Below are 15,552 nucleotides of genomic sequence, written 5' to 3' on the forward strand. Positions count from 1 at the left end.
TTTGTTTGTAACAGCTCCATTCTGTCTCCCCCTTTCCTCAATAACACAGCATTCCTCTCATTTTCCCCGTGGACTTCCCTGCATGCTTTTTGTCAGAGTTTGCTTAACCCAGCTTCCAATTGTTTGCCTTCCCTGAATAAACCAATTTTTGCTGGTAAAATAACTGGCAGTTTTCTTTTTAAGTTTAAAATTGTCATGAACATTCATTAACATATATTTGGCTTTCTTTTATAAAATATTTTATGGCTTAAAAATAATGTATATTTATGGTTAAATTTTTATTTATCTTATTATTTTTAAAAAAACATGATTTATTTCTAGGGTGGAATGAATGGATTTTTTAAAAAAGTAAGCTCAATGCCCAACATGGGGCTCGAACCTCACAACTGGGAGATCAAGAGTTGCATGCTCCCCCTACTGAGCCAGCCAGGCAACTGTGTGGTTAGATTTTTAAAGAAAATTACAGAAAATATAACACATAAAGATGAAAATTAAAAATCATCCTTATAATTCCATCACCATTGTATATTGAGTCTTAGTTTTTTTATTATTTTTAAAAATTTTATTTATTTATTCATGAGAGACACAGGCAGAGGGAGAAGCAGTGTCCATGCAGAGAGTGTGACATGGGACTCGATCCTGGGTCTCCAGGATCATGCCCTGGGCTGAAGGCGGTGCTAAACTGCTGAGCCACCAGGCTGCCCAAGTCTTAGTTTTTTAAATAAAATGTTTATCTTACTAGAATTTAACAGAAGAAAAAGAACTGAAGTGAAACCAATTTCCCTGCACCCTCCAAAATCCTTCTATATTTAAAAAGAGATTGTGAAATAGTAAGAGTGGGAACCTTGTGTTTTTTGTTAAACTTTGTTTTTCTTAATAGGTATAACTTTAAATTTCCATGTAGTAAAATATTGTCACCTGTCAAATAAAACTCAGAAGACAACTGTCACAGTTAAGCCAACAATAAACACACACACATTTTAAAAAATTTATTGAACAGGGCAAAGATTAAAATCTGAACCCACTAGAAGAAAGAATTCGAGAAAGGCTGATCCAAGAAAAGATCCAATAAAAGTGACAGATTGCTTGTAGGGTAAAACATTAGACGTCCTATGAAAACATTTATTCTTGCTATCTATTTTAAACCCAACAAAGTTAATTATGAACTCAGAATATTAACTTCACTCCTCCCTCAATTTTTTTGTTCTATGATGGGTGGGCAATTTCATACTTGTTTAAAAATCAACACCTTGCTAAGCTTTGAACATGTACTTTCAAGCATCTCTGCTCAGTGACCTGAGGCCCGGGGAATCTTGTAACATCTTGGACTTGCTTAAAAGCAGATTCCTACTGTCAGTGATATAGAACTTAAAGGTGACCACTTGCAAACATGGTTTGACAATCTGCTTTGTGAGCCAGCTAGAGACTGTAAATCAGAATCTTGCCTTATTTGATGCATTCTTTTTTCCTCTCTTTATTTACTTTAAATTTTTGCTCAGAGAAACTGATGGAATCTGCATTTGAGAGACATGACTCTTCTTTGCCAGAAAGGCAATAAAGTTAGCTTTGTTTCAGTTTGGTGATTTTTGTTTCCTACTTTTAAAAACACAATCAGTTGTCCAAAATCATGTGTATTTTACCCTTACCATGATTTTCCAGCATAGCTTGTGTCTCCCCCAGATTTTCCAACTGCGCTCTCCCTTTATGGCAGTCAGAGTCTTTTACCTTCATGTCACTTTTAATGGTTTTCAGATTTTTACTCAATTTGCACAATGACATCTATTACATCCTTACAGTTTTTGTCTCAGAGACATCTAATATCCAATTCTAGGTTTGATAGATTGTATTTTAGGTCTGCTGAATAGATGTCAGGTTGGAATTTTTTCAAAATTTTTCCTGCTTTATTTCCACTATTTCTTTTTTTTTTTCTAGTCTTTTTCCTGGGCTCCTTTATCAGTTTGTTGGAGTACATCCTCAAGTAGTTTTTTTCGGAAAGGGTGTACAAGGGAAAGTTTTGTAGTTCCAGCCTGTCTTCAGATATCTTCTTTTGCCCTCACATTTGCTTAACAGTATGGCTGGACATGGACTTTTCATTCAAAATGATTTTCTTTATAAAAGTCTCATGTAAGAAACAGAATTTTCAAAATTTTAACAATTGGCATCAGAATTCACTTAAGGGAAGGGACTGTTTATAAAGGATGGGAAAATGTACACTGATAAATGCTTGTGAGTAGAGGAGAAGGGAAAGAGTGTTTGAGAGAGACCAGGGGGAAACAGAAATCAGCCATATTGCTCATTAGGATACAAGGTGAGGAACTTGAATTGGTTCCAAGAGACCAGAGGCTTGGAGAGGGTGTCTAATGCCCAGGATGTAGTGGAATATGGCTGTTAGGGTACTTTTGGAGAAATGTGTCCACAAACTCTTTTAACACTGTGCTCTTCAAGAGATAGGGCTTAGTTCTGTCTCCCTTAAGTATGGGCTAGACTTGGTGATTTGCTTCTAATGAATAGAAAACAAATAGAAGTAATGGTGTGTGACTTTGGCACTGTGGCTTCTGTCTTATTGCCTTTAAGAGGATCTCCTCTCTCTTGGAATTCTGGGGGAAGCCAGCTACCATGTACAAAGGGTGTACTTGTACCTGAGACTGCCATGCTGAGGGGAAGCCCAAGGTAGGCATGTGGAAAAGGAGGATCAAGAAAGATGCCAACCTCCTTCCAACTATCCACCTGTTCTCAGCTCAGGTGCCATGCATGGACAGTGAGAAAGACATCTGCATCATTCCTGTCCCAGCAATCTATAGCCATCTTAGGCACTCCACTTGGTGTCCAGGGTATCTAAGCACAGAGATGAGTCATCCGTACCATGTTCTGCCCATTTCTGTTCCTACAGAATCATGAGTATATAAAATGGTTGTTATTTTATACTACAAAGTTTTGGTATGTTATTTAATGATAAACAACTGGAAGAATCACAGTTTAGAATGTTTAACTCAGGCATTCTTTTTTTTTTACAAGATTTATTTATTTATTTTAGAAAGAGATAGAGAGATCAGGGAGGTGAGGGGCACAGGGAGAGGGAGAGAGAGAATCTCAAGCAGACTCCCTGCTGAGTGGGGATCCTAATGCAGGGCTCAATCCCATGATCTTGAGATCATGACTCAAGCCAAAATCAAGAGTAGGATACTCAACTGACGAGCCATCCAGGTGCCCCTAACTCAGGCATTCTTTTTAATGTTTTAAAGGATTTTATTTATTTACTTGACAGAGAGTGCATGAGAATGGGGAGTGAAAGGCAGAGAAAGAGGGAGAAGCAGGCTCCCTGCTGAGCAAGGAGCCCGATGTGGGGCTCATCCCAGGACCCTGGGATCATGACCAGAGTCAAAGGCAGATGCTTAATGGACTGAGCCACCCAGGTGCCCCAACTCAGGTATTCTTAACAAAATTATTTTTTTTAAGATTTTATTTATTTATTCACGAGAGACACAGACAGAGAGAGAGAGAGGCAGAGACACAGACACAGGAGAAGCAGCCTCCATGCAGGAAGTGCGACGTGGGACTTGATCCCAGGACTCCAGGAACATGCCCCGGGCCGAAGGCAGGTGCCAAACTGCTGAGCCACCCAGGCATCACAAACAAAATTCTTACTACACTTTTTTATTATTGCAAAAGTAACACCTGTTTGTTGTAACACATTCAAATACAAAAATACTGTTTAGGGGTTGGGACCTTGTGGTATTTATCTCCATGACTTTAGTATCTATCTCAGGGCCTGCACTTCCAGAAGCTTGATAAAGTTTACTGGATGAATGATTCTTGCCTTCCTTTTCTCATCTCATTCCTTTTTGCTTTCCCTCTCACATTTACTTTTTTTAAGATTTTATTTACCTATTCATGAGAGACACACAGAGAGAGGCAGAGGGAGAAGCAGGTTCCTTGCGGGGAGACCAACGTGGGACTTGATGCCAGGACCCTGGGATCACTACCTGAACCAAAGGCAGATGCTCAACTGCTGAGCCACTCAGGTGCCCCTCCCTTTCACATTTAAAAGAAGGTTAAGCCCTAAAAGTTCTGAAATGGTGTGCCTGGGGTAATTTTCACTGCTCTGGGGGACAGGTAATCACGCCTCATGGATGATGGGCTGCCCAAGTCTCAGGCAGAAGGGTGCTGGCTTCTGCTATTCCAAGCTTGTCTGAGAACCCCTCTTGATTAGAGGTTAGGTTGTGGTTTACACAACTGAACTCTGCTAATAAGGCCAAGGCTAAGAGCTTTGGGGATATAGCTCAACTACAATGTTATGAGGCATTTGAAGGGGGAGAAATTTCTGGGAGACAACAGGCTATCTGGCCTCGGGTGTGTCATCCATTATAGGGCCTCAGTTTCCTCTTTCTGAGTCCTCCTTCCCAAAGCCCAGCCTGGGAAAAACCTGAGGCCATTAAAAGTGGAGTCTGGAAATGTTCCAAAATCTCAGGAACAAATTCACCCCTCTGATATTTCAAATTCTTTAGAAAATGTGGGCTGACACCGTGGAAAGCACAAGTTACAAAACAGTCAAAACAGTCCGTACAGACTGTTCTCTGTTTGTAACTTTATCCAGTCTCTCTGCATAGAACCAAGTTGGGGGAGGCGGTTTGCCAATATGTTATCTGTGGTTATCTAAGGGGGTGGGAGGAAATTATTCCTGGTAATTTTTATTTTCTTTTTGGTGTGCCTCCAAATGTTCTACAATGAGTATCTATTACCTTTCATAATCAAGAAATTTTAAAAATTTGTTTTAAATAGGCAATTTGACGTGCTCTTTGCCATGCTCAGTAGTACACAAGTTGCTTCTAGGTAACAGTGAAAAGGAGAGGAACCATCTATGCAGCCTTGTTAATGGAGATTGAGGGGTTTTCTAATGTATTAGCTTTCCATTGCTGTGTAACAAACAACGTAGGGGCTTAGAGCTGCATGCATTTACTATCCCACAGTTTCTGTGGGTTGGGAGTCCAGGCATAGCTTGGCTGACTCCTCTTCTCAGGGACTCACAAGGCTCCAATTAAGGTGTTGGCCAGATTGCACCCTCATCCAGTGGCACAAATGGGGAAGAACCTGTTTCCAAGGTCACTCAAGTTGGCAGAATTCAATTCCTTGTGGCTATAAGATGGACAGCCCCAGCTTTCTCCTTTGGTTGGAAGCCACTTTCTGCCTCTAGAGGCAGTTTCTTGCCAGGTGGGCTTTCCCAAAATGGCTACTTCAACAAATCAGCAAGAAGAGCCTCTAGAGCAAATTTTCTAGCAAGATGGAGTCTTATATAATGTAATGTATCACAAAAGGACATCCCATCACCTTTGCCAGATGCTATTGGTTAGAAGAAAATCACAAGTCTCATCTCAGGGAGAAGTCCAACTCAAGCAGAATGGATTACTTAAAGGTTGTTATGAACCGAATGTTTGTGTCCCCACTGAATTCATGTTGAAGCCTTAACCCCAGCATGGCTATCCTTGGAGATGAGGCCTCTACAGAAGCAATTAAGGTCAAATGAGATCATAAGGGTAAGGCCCTCATCTGATAAGGACTACTGTCCTTATAAGAGGAGGCACCAAAGAGTTCACTCTTTCTCCACACACACACTGAGGAAAGGCCATGTGAGGATGGAGTGAGAAGGTAGCCATCTGCAAACCAGGAAGAGAGCCCTCCATAGAAACCAAATTGGTGGGTCACCCTGATCTCAGACTTCCAGCCTCTATAACTTTGAGAGAATAAGTTTTTGTTGAATGAACTTAACAATCTGTGGTATTTTCTTATGGCACTCTGAGTTAAGACAAGTGTGAATGCCAGCAGGCACTGATCATTGTGGGGGCACCTAAGAGTTTGTCTGCCCACACTTAATATTGTGATGTTGGCTGAAATTTCAAATAGAAATTCTGAAAGCTGGTAGGTAACACACAGGATTTTAAAAATGCAGATTGTCCCCACAGTTTTTCATTCTGTAAGCCAGTCTCTGACCTGGAAGTTTCAATGAACTTTTCCATAGTGATTCTAATGATGGAGTTTCTTGGAGAAACAAGAGGGGGAGTAGGTGGTCCACAGTTGAAAGTTAAAGTCTGAGAGCTTCAAATTCCTAGCTCTGCTACTTCTTAGCAATAGGACCTTAGATCAGTGATCCTTCTTTCCAGTCAAAACTTCTTAACCTGATGTAATATGGCAAGTTCCTAAAATGAAAAAACACCCTCCAGTGTCAGCAGTTCCTTTCCCCAGCTAAGCCCTAGCAAAAGGAGGCTGGAATTTCTGCCTTATACTCCCAGCCCCATGCCCTTAATGTTTGGTGTTTCAAGGCCATGGAAAATTTGAAATCAGGAGGGGGATAGGATTTGGAGGATGTTCAAACATGAAGATGACCTGGGTCTTGCTTGTCCTTACATTGCTCCTTCAGGGAGAAGCTGAAATATATTACTGGCAGTGAAGAAGGTGAAGGTCCAGGTATAGGTCTGAGGTACTGAGGCTAGAGTCCTTGGATACCAGAAGGAAAAGTAGTCCTTGGCCATTATGTCATAATGTCCATGAGTAGGCAGAGAAGCTTCCGTGTGGCACCTATTTTCTGACATCACAAAGAGTCCATGGCTGTGTGTGGGGCTGTGTGTGGGCAAGTTGACTTCAGGGCAGTATTGAATGAGATAAAGGCATGGGAAACTTCTTGCATTAGGGCTATGGAATAAATCTCACACCAGAAACTCACACTCAAATGAGATGATGCATGTAAATTGCAGTCCTAGTTTGAGTGCCTATAATGCCTCTATTATTTATCTATCATCATGGATCCCGCTGATTTACAGGCTGATAGAGATCTGTCATTTAGAAGATGGGGTTTTGGTTAGAAATCTGGGTAGAAGACCACCTACAAGCTGAGGGACTCTGGTTTTCCTCCACTGTAATGACTGGAATAAAACAACGGAGTTTTAACTGAGTTAATAGGCAGAGGGCTTAGCTCTATTCCTAGCACTAGTAAATGATAATTACTACATATTGTAATACTGATACCAAATGCTGGTCAGAACTGGCAGACTGGGTGGCATGGATGTGTTCATACTGTTAACCAAAGGGTATTTGCGATTCCTGGGCATGGGGCCTGCATGCATACTTAGGACCCCATGCTTAGAAGAGCCCTGTGCTCAGGGGGGGCCTCACATTTGGTTTAATAATCTGCTGCTGCCATTTTGAAATTCTTAATAATTTTTGAACAAGGGCCCTTGCCTTTTCATTTTACACCGGGCCCCACAAATTATGTAATTGGTCCTGTAACACCACATCTTGGCTGAAGTTCATAGTAGCAACCTGTAGATAAAGTTTTCAAATTTCTTATAGCCATTTTTCTAGTAGGAGTCTTTTTTTATTTTTTAAAAAGATTTTATTTTTTCATGAGAGACAGAGAGAGAGAGAGAGAGAGAGAGGCAGAGACACAGGCAGAGAGAGAAGAAGGCTCCACACAGGTAGCCTGATGTGGAACGTGATTCCAGAACTCTGGGATCATGCCCTGAGCCAAAGGCAGACCACCCGCTGAGCCACCCAGGCGTCCCTATCATAGGAGTCTTTATATATCTTGAGCGCCTTCCTCCATATGAAATTTCACAAGGCAGGGGCAGAGGGTGGGCACTGTAGGATTAGAAAAAGGGGGAGAATCCAGAGCTGTGGATAGTATGTGAGGGTCTCCTCCACATTGACTTGGTGGTACCTACAGATGGTAAAAGAAGTGGTTGGTTTTGGGGATCCCTGGGTGGCGCAGCGGTTTGGCGCCTGCCTTTGGCCCAGGGCGCGATCCTGGAGACCCGGGATCGAATCCCACGTGGGGCTCCCGGTGCATGGAGCCTGCTTCTCCCTTTGCCTGTGTCTCTGCCTCTCTCTCTGTGACTATCATAAATAAATAAAAGAAAATTAAAAAAAAAAAAGAAGTGGTTGGTTTCTTGTAAGGCCCATGTGTGGGGAACATGGAAGCTTGACTCATATTTTCTAAGTGGAAGAAAGACCAAGGAATGAGAGAAACAAGAGGGGGAACGGGAACAAGCATGTTCTGCTTCTCCTTAGGCTGTTAGGCCCAAAGACAAGCACAGAAAGTAAAGCCAAAAGTATCTACTTATCACAAAACAGGTCCACATAGGCAAGGCCAGACTCTGGAGAGCAGAATATGATTAGAACAGAGCTCTTTGCCTTAAAAGAGGGAACTGGGAGAGGTATCAGGCAAAGGGCCATAAACACAGCCTGAGCCCTTGTTCCCTTTTTGGGTGCCGAAGGCATGAGGAAACAGCAATCCATCTGGCGAAGTGCTAAGAACAACTTGGTATCAACTTGCTTCTCAGCCAAGGTCAAGGATGCCTGCTATTATGGACTTGAGGTTTCTTGAAAGTTTTCCACATTTACTTTTGATTACGGCAAGTTTCCTGTTATTAGAGATAATGAAACATCTCTAAGTAGCTGGGGGTCTTGCTTTGGGCCAGGAAGTGATGAGAAGCCATGTAACTACTTAGATCCTCTGTAAGGACCACAAGGTCTGACTGTTTCCTGCCACAGGCTGCCTTTCATGGAGACCCCAGGTGGGCCCTGCTTCCGGGGCTGGCTTCCTGGGCTGTCTTAGCTCAATGGTGGTGGTGGCAGATGTATGTGTGTAGCCTTGGACTCTGATTTCATGCTTGTTTTGTCACATACTCTTCAAAATTTGTGGTGTAGCTTAAATGATCACATTGTAAAATGAATAGTGTAAAATACCCACAAGAATATACTGCAGCATAATTTTGCTGGTCGCAAGATAACCAAAGGATTTATTTTAAAATATAATTCATAGTGCATTACAGGCAGTGTGTTATGAAGATTGGATAGAAGTTGAACACCACCTTGAGGATTGCTGTCATTTTTTGACCATGTCAGGGAATCTTTGTGGTAAGAGTGAAGTTGGGCTTAATGATCCCCTTGTCACCCCCTCTTTTCTTCCCATCAACTCTACAGTCTTTGAAGCCCTGATCTGTGTATGTCTCCTGAGTCCTGGACCACCTAAAACAGCATGTGAACTTGAATACTTTCTCTGGGAAAACTACTTTCTCCTCAAATCCAGGTAGCCTCAGACATCTTCTAAACTTGAGAAATTGAGTTCCTGTCCAAAGCATCCAGGCATTGAATCAGGCAAATGTAGCTGGGATGTTTCTGTTCTGTTGCTATTGCCTCAGAAGAATATCAATGATGAGACTGGGGCTCCCCAAGGTCCCTCAGTGCTTGCCACTTCATGAAACATGGCTTTGGCCCATTTCCCTGACCTAATGACTAGGTCTGATTTCAGTTACTTTCCCTGACCCAAAGTCCTGGCAGTTCAGGGAGGTGACCTTGGATAAAGCCACAGGTCTTCTGAGATATTCAGAATTACGCCTGAACAGAAAGATACCTTTTATTCTTGTTGGTGTAAAGGACCAGGATTCTTAACCGTGACCTAAACCTGTTTTCTTTTTCAAAGAAGCAGCATTTGGGAATGCTGAGTCTCAGTGTGGTTTAGTGAAGTGGTGAAACACTCATCAGTCTGGAGCATGCCCAGATTGGCCACCTGCTCTGACAGAGATGAGGAAGGACATATTTCCTTTTTTTTTTTTTTTTTTAAGATTTTATTAATGACAGAGTGAGAGAGAAGAGAGAGAGAGAGAGAGGGGGGCAGAGACACAGGTAGAGGGAGAAGCAGGCTCCATGCAGGGAGCCCGATGTGGGACTCAATCCCTGGACTCCAGGACCACGCCCTGGACCAAAGGCAGGTGCCAAACAGCTGAGTCACCCAGGGATCCCAGAAGGACATGTTTTTATCAATGAGAACTGGACCTCATTGGACCCTTAATCCAGGGTTCCTGTCACATTTGCTAACAGGTCAGCTGGCAAAGGTGGCATCCAAGGACCTCAGCCTATGAGAGAAATGTAATGTGACATGTTTGTTGCCACCAGCACTTCCAAGGGTGATGGGGCAAATAAGGAATTGGTTTTCCTTATAAAAGAGATCAACTATGATGGAATGTATTCTATTGACACTGGCAAGTTGTGGTTAAAAAGATGGCAAGGGAATGGCTGGCTTCCAGGGTATTAATGCCTTAATATTATTGCTAACAACTGCCATTTACTAAGGGCTTATTAGGTGCCAGGCACTGTGCTCAGTACTGTGTGTTCATTCTTTCTCCTAATCCTCACATTCTTTGAGATAGGGACCATAGCTATGCCTACTTTTCTGAATAAAGAAATTGGCTCAGAAAGGTTAAGTAGCATGTCAGCGTCTTTGGCCTTGCCAATGCAGAAATTTCTGTGGTTCTGTCTACTGGAGTTAACAAATTCTAAGTTTCTGCCTCTTAATAAATTGATCTCATACTATTTTCTAACACTTACTGTATGTCTGCTGTTGTTAATAAATTGAAATGGGATGGTTCAGTCAGGACTCTGTCCGTTTCATGAAAAGAGAAGACAACTCAAAATGAATTAGATGAAAGTTGGATTTACTGCTTGCAAAAAATGTCCAGGATTAGTTTAGCTTCAGGCATGGCTGGATCCAGGGGGCAACAATGTCTTTAAGGATTCTCTTTGTTACGTCCCTGTGCATGTTCCATTCTCGGACACACCATCTTCTTATGGTAGTGAGATGGTTATCAGCAGTACCACACTTGTTAGCCTTAGACTTCTAAATTCAGTGGATTGAAAACAAAAAGAAATGCCTTTCTCAGTTGTTTAAACATCCCCCACCCTCTCACCTCTCAGGATTAACTTGTAGTTTGTATAAGATTGGTTTGGCTTAGATCATACGCTTATCCCTTATCTAAATACCTTGACCAAGGGGCTGCAGGGCTCTGGTTGGTCAGTCTTGGTTATGTACTCAACCTGGAGCCAGGGATAGTTAGCATACAGACAGAGTGGTGGAAGGCAATTCAAAAGAAGTGGGGATAGATAGTGGGAATAAAAAAAGCAATAGATATCCATGGCAGTGGGAATTCTGGGGGCATAAAGAATGGGCACCTGGCTAATAAAGCCAACTGACTAGTTTATGATGGGAGACATATGCCTGATTCGTGGATCAAACAGTCATCCACCTAGAACATTGCACTTCTGTCAGTCCAGCCAGGGGCAAGTTGTTTCAGTAGCATAAAATTAGAACAGATGTAATGAGATGTTCCTAAAAAATATTCCCATCAAAGTATTCATGGGCAGATTAGGTTCAGCTGTGAGAGACGGAAAACCTCAAATGCCAAGTATGTTAAGAGGACAGAATTTATCTTATAAACAACGTCCAGAAGTAAAGAGTTCAGGCCTGGTATGGTGGTTCCTCATTCATCCTAAACCTAGGCTTCTTCTAACTTGTTGCTCCATGACATCTGCACACACTTCCTTCTCCACAGTCCAACTGTGACATGCTCAAGTTCTTGCCACCAAGCCCACATTGTGCTCAGCAGAACGGAAGAAAATGGGCATACTCTTTTAAGGACAAGCTGCAGCAGTTGCTAATGTCCCATTGGCTAAAAAGTAGTCAGTGGGTTATACTTCCATGCAAGGGAGGCTGGAAAATGTGTTTGTTCTAGGAAGGACAGATACAGGGAGACAACCAGTCTTTGTCAGAATGTTCACCCTAATGTACAGTTCTTCACTATAGAGAGTGCCCTATCCGGTCACTTGGAAAACAAGCACCTTCAAAAGGCAATCCTAAATATTAAGACTTAACTAACCATTACTCTTTGTTCCCCTACTTTTTGATTCTCACTCTTCTATTAGCATATTCCTTTTTTTTAAAAAAGATTTTATTTATTTATTCATGAGAGACACAGAGAGTGAGAGGCAGAGACACAGGCAGAGGGAGAAGCAGGCTCCATGCAGGGAGCCCGATGTGGGACTCGATCCCGGGTTTCCAGGATCACACCCTGGGCCGAAGGCAGCGCTAAACCGCTGAGCCACCTGGGCTGCCCAGCATATTCTAATTAGAAAATGTCCAATTGCAATTTGCTTTAAATATACTTAAATTTAGAAATGACTAAATTTTTTCTTAAAAAAAAAAAGGCATGTGCCGCCCACTACTAGTGAAACAATGTCAATATGTACAAAGTACTACGTTTCTCCAAACTCTTCAAGTTACATCATGTCTGCTGTGTTTCCACCTTTCTTTGATGATCATTTATTCATTGACACATTTGTAGGTTTTGTTTTCACAAAAATGGGTTCACAACATATATTACTCTGTAACTCTGTCTTTTCACTTATGGTATATATCATAGACATGCCACAGATTAAGAGCTAGAGGTCTGTCTCATTCTTTTAAAAAGCTGCATAATACTTCAGCTTTTAATTCTAGAAATTATTTAACCAATTCCCTTTGATGGACTGTCAAGTTGTTTCCAGTTTTCTGCTACCACAGGCCATGTTGCAGCAAACTTCTTGCACTGATGTCCTTGTATCGCAGTGCTTTTAGTTCTCTGAGATACAGTTCTTCAAAGGGGGACTGCTAGGTTAAAAGATGTTTTTAAAAAATGTCATTGCTATGGCCAATTACCTTTAAAAAGATGGGAACACTCCATATTGCCACCAACAATGTACAGAGGCTTTCATTTACCCTAATTTTTGCCACACTGGAAGTCAGTGCTTTTTAAAATTTTGCATCTGATAGGTGACCAATGGTACCCTGTTGTTTTGATTTACATCTCACTAACCATGTATACACTTTATCTGCTTTCATATGCTTATTGAAATGCCAGAGAGAAAAATGATTCGAAGCATGGACTCAGGAGTAAAATCACTTGAATTTGTGTCATAGCCCAAGACCTGTGATCACCTACTGTAGGACTTGGGCAAGTTACTTCATTCTTCTGAGCCTGTTTTCTTAGCTATACAACAGGGAGAATACTGTTCTCTATTGGGGTGACTTTTTTTTTCTTTTTGTAATAATCAATTTGTAGGAACTCTCTGTATGTTAGTGATATTAATCATCAATCTGTCACTTGTGTTGGAAATTTTTCATGTGTCTCTCACGTGTCTTTTATAGAACTAAGATTTGTTTTCCCCAAATTTGTTTATGTAATCAAATGTCTATAATTTCCCTGAGAGCTTCTAGATTTTTTGCTTATGATCCCCCATCATAAAATTATAAAAAGTCTCTTAACAATTCTTCTAATATTTCATTTTAACATTTGAATTTGTAGTTTCTCTGCTATTGTCTATGTTGTGAGGCAGGAATTTGGTTGCTCTCTAAGCACTTAACGGTAGTTCTATATAGTAGTAACACATATCAAATTTAATTTAGAAACTTCATGGAAAGAGAAATTTGGAATCCTTTTTTCACATGAAATATTATAGGAAACTCCAACATACAAAATTGAGTTGTCCTTGTTTGAAGTGGTGAAAGGCTTGAGCAAGACAATGAAGAGCCTTGTAAACAAGTATAAAGTTCCAGAATAAAAGTTTAGATTTTATTCTGAAACAATGGAGCAACTGTTAAAAGGTTTTAGGCAGGGGAGTGACACAATCAGATTTCGTATCAAAGATTACTCTAGCTGCTCTGCAAAGAACAGTCTGTAGTAGGACAGCAGTAGAGATAGTGACACTAGAATGGCATCACAATAGTCTTAGCAATAGATACCTTGGACAAGGCTGATAGAAGTGGAGACAGTTTTAAGGTATATTTACATGATACACTAGGAGAGGGATTATGCTATTTATATATTATGTTCTGGTAGCATAGGAGAGTGTATCATGTAAATGATGTACCTTAATGACTAATAGGGATGACGGGGGTGATAGAAGAGAAGCTTCAGTGACAAGAGTTAATTCCTGTGTTCTGGTTTGAAAATGAGGGTGGAGGGTGGTGCCATTAATCAAGAACAGAACACCAGAAGAGCAGATTTTGAAGGAAAAATGATCCTTCTGTGTGAAGGATCTGTGTGTTTATCAAGCAGGGGAATATCCAGATGACATTAAGATCTGGAGCTCAGGAAATGTATCAGGACTCAAAATAGGAATCTGGAAGTATCAACACATAGTTGGAAACCAAAGCCATGGGAATGGGGGAGATTCTGCAGAATAGGCCAAGAAGGCCTAAGACAGAGGAGCAACACTGATTCAGTTGGGTTTCTCTGTAAGTAACAAAAATTGACCCTGGCTACTAGGCCTCTGTGCATAGTGTAAAGGGATATCTTTTGCAGACCTATGTAACAGCCTGCACAGCCAATGTAATGTACAGGAAGGATATAAGGCAGTTCACAAAAAATTTTTGAGAAGCTTAACATTCAAGAAAATCAAGAATCTGGGCAACTGAGGATACCTCAGTAACATCAACTCATATGCTATTTACATATTATGTTTGGGTAGCATGGGAGATAGGCTGCTTCCCAAAGGGAAGGTGAGGTGCTATTCTCAAAGGAGAGGGAAAAGACACTGGTTAGGTAAATGCAGCTGTCCACTATGTTCTATTCCTTGGCTGCCCAGGACATGCATTCTTCAACAGGAGTAATTTTATAAATGCTTCCATTCAACACACTGTAGAAAACGGATTCTTCTAAGAAGATAATTTAAAAAAAGTAATTTCCACTTATCACATCCACTGTCAAACCTAAAACTTCTGGGTGATACTATCCTTGAGTTCTTAAACCAAACCTTGAAATCTGTAATTTACACATCCGCTAGCATATTTAACCATCACCAACACACACCTGTAGATGTTAATGAGAAGATACTGCCAGTAGAATGGCTTCCTCATCCATTTCAAATTGTCAACAGCTACCTGGTTATCTAAATTTTGCCTTCAACAGGCATATGCTTCCAACTGACAAGGGGGAAGTACCTTTATTGGCTCCTTTGCCAATATAAATCGCTCATTTCCCCTACTCTGGGAATATAGGGCAAGTTTTTTGCTGCCTTTAATTCAGATTCAATTCCAGATCTTCCATGTTCCTGAGGGTCTGAAGCCCATTTAACTCTCTGGTATCAATTTGTTATTGGTCATTTGGCTGTAAGCAAAAGAAATTTGCTTTGGCTGACAAATGAAAAGGGATCATACTTCAAGGATGTATGGCAGTCTATATATAGAATCAAAGGAAAATTTGGATAACTAGGCCTTGACAAAAAGAGCCAGGGCACTATTGAGGGTGGGGGGGATATCCTTGCACCAACTCTGATAGTTTTCTTGGGACACTATCATCAGAATGAATCAGCTCCTGATTGTTTGTGCCACCTCTGTTAAAACTCAAAATCATGGTGAGAAGGGAATTTTGATTGGACAAGCCTTGGATCACATGATCAACCAGGGGGGTATGAGGCTGTAATATTGTAATCTATAGTTTCACTAAAACCACAGAATGGAAAGGAATAGCATTCCAAAGAAAATGTGGGGATCTATCATTAAAAGAAAGGGGAAATGACTCAGGAGGCAAAAATCAATGGATAACCATTACATTTAATATTTAAATGATGGGGAGAAGACTATCTACAATGGAGCAACAGCCAGAAAGGCAGGAAGAAAATGAGAAGTGTCACCTAAAGGGGGTGTGGGGGTGAGGGGGGAAGGTCACTACTGAACTGGACTATGAGATC

Source organism: Nyctereutes procyonoides, unplaced genomic scaffold (assembly GCF_905146905.1).
Source record: "Nyctereutes procyonoides isolate TBG_1078 unplaced genomic scaffold, NYPRO_anot_genome, whole genome shotgun sequence".
Classification (NCBI taxonomy): domain Eukaryota; kingdom Metazoa; phylum Chordata; class Mammalia; order Carnivora; family Canidae; genus Nyctereutes; species Nyctereutes procyonoides.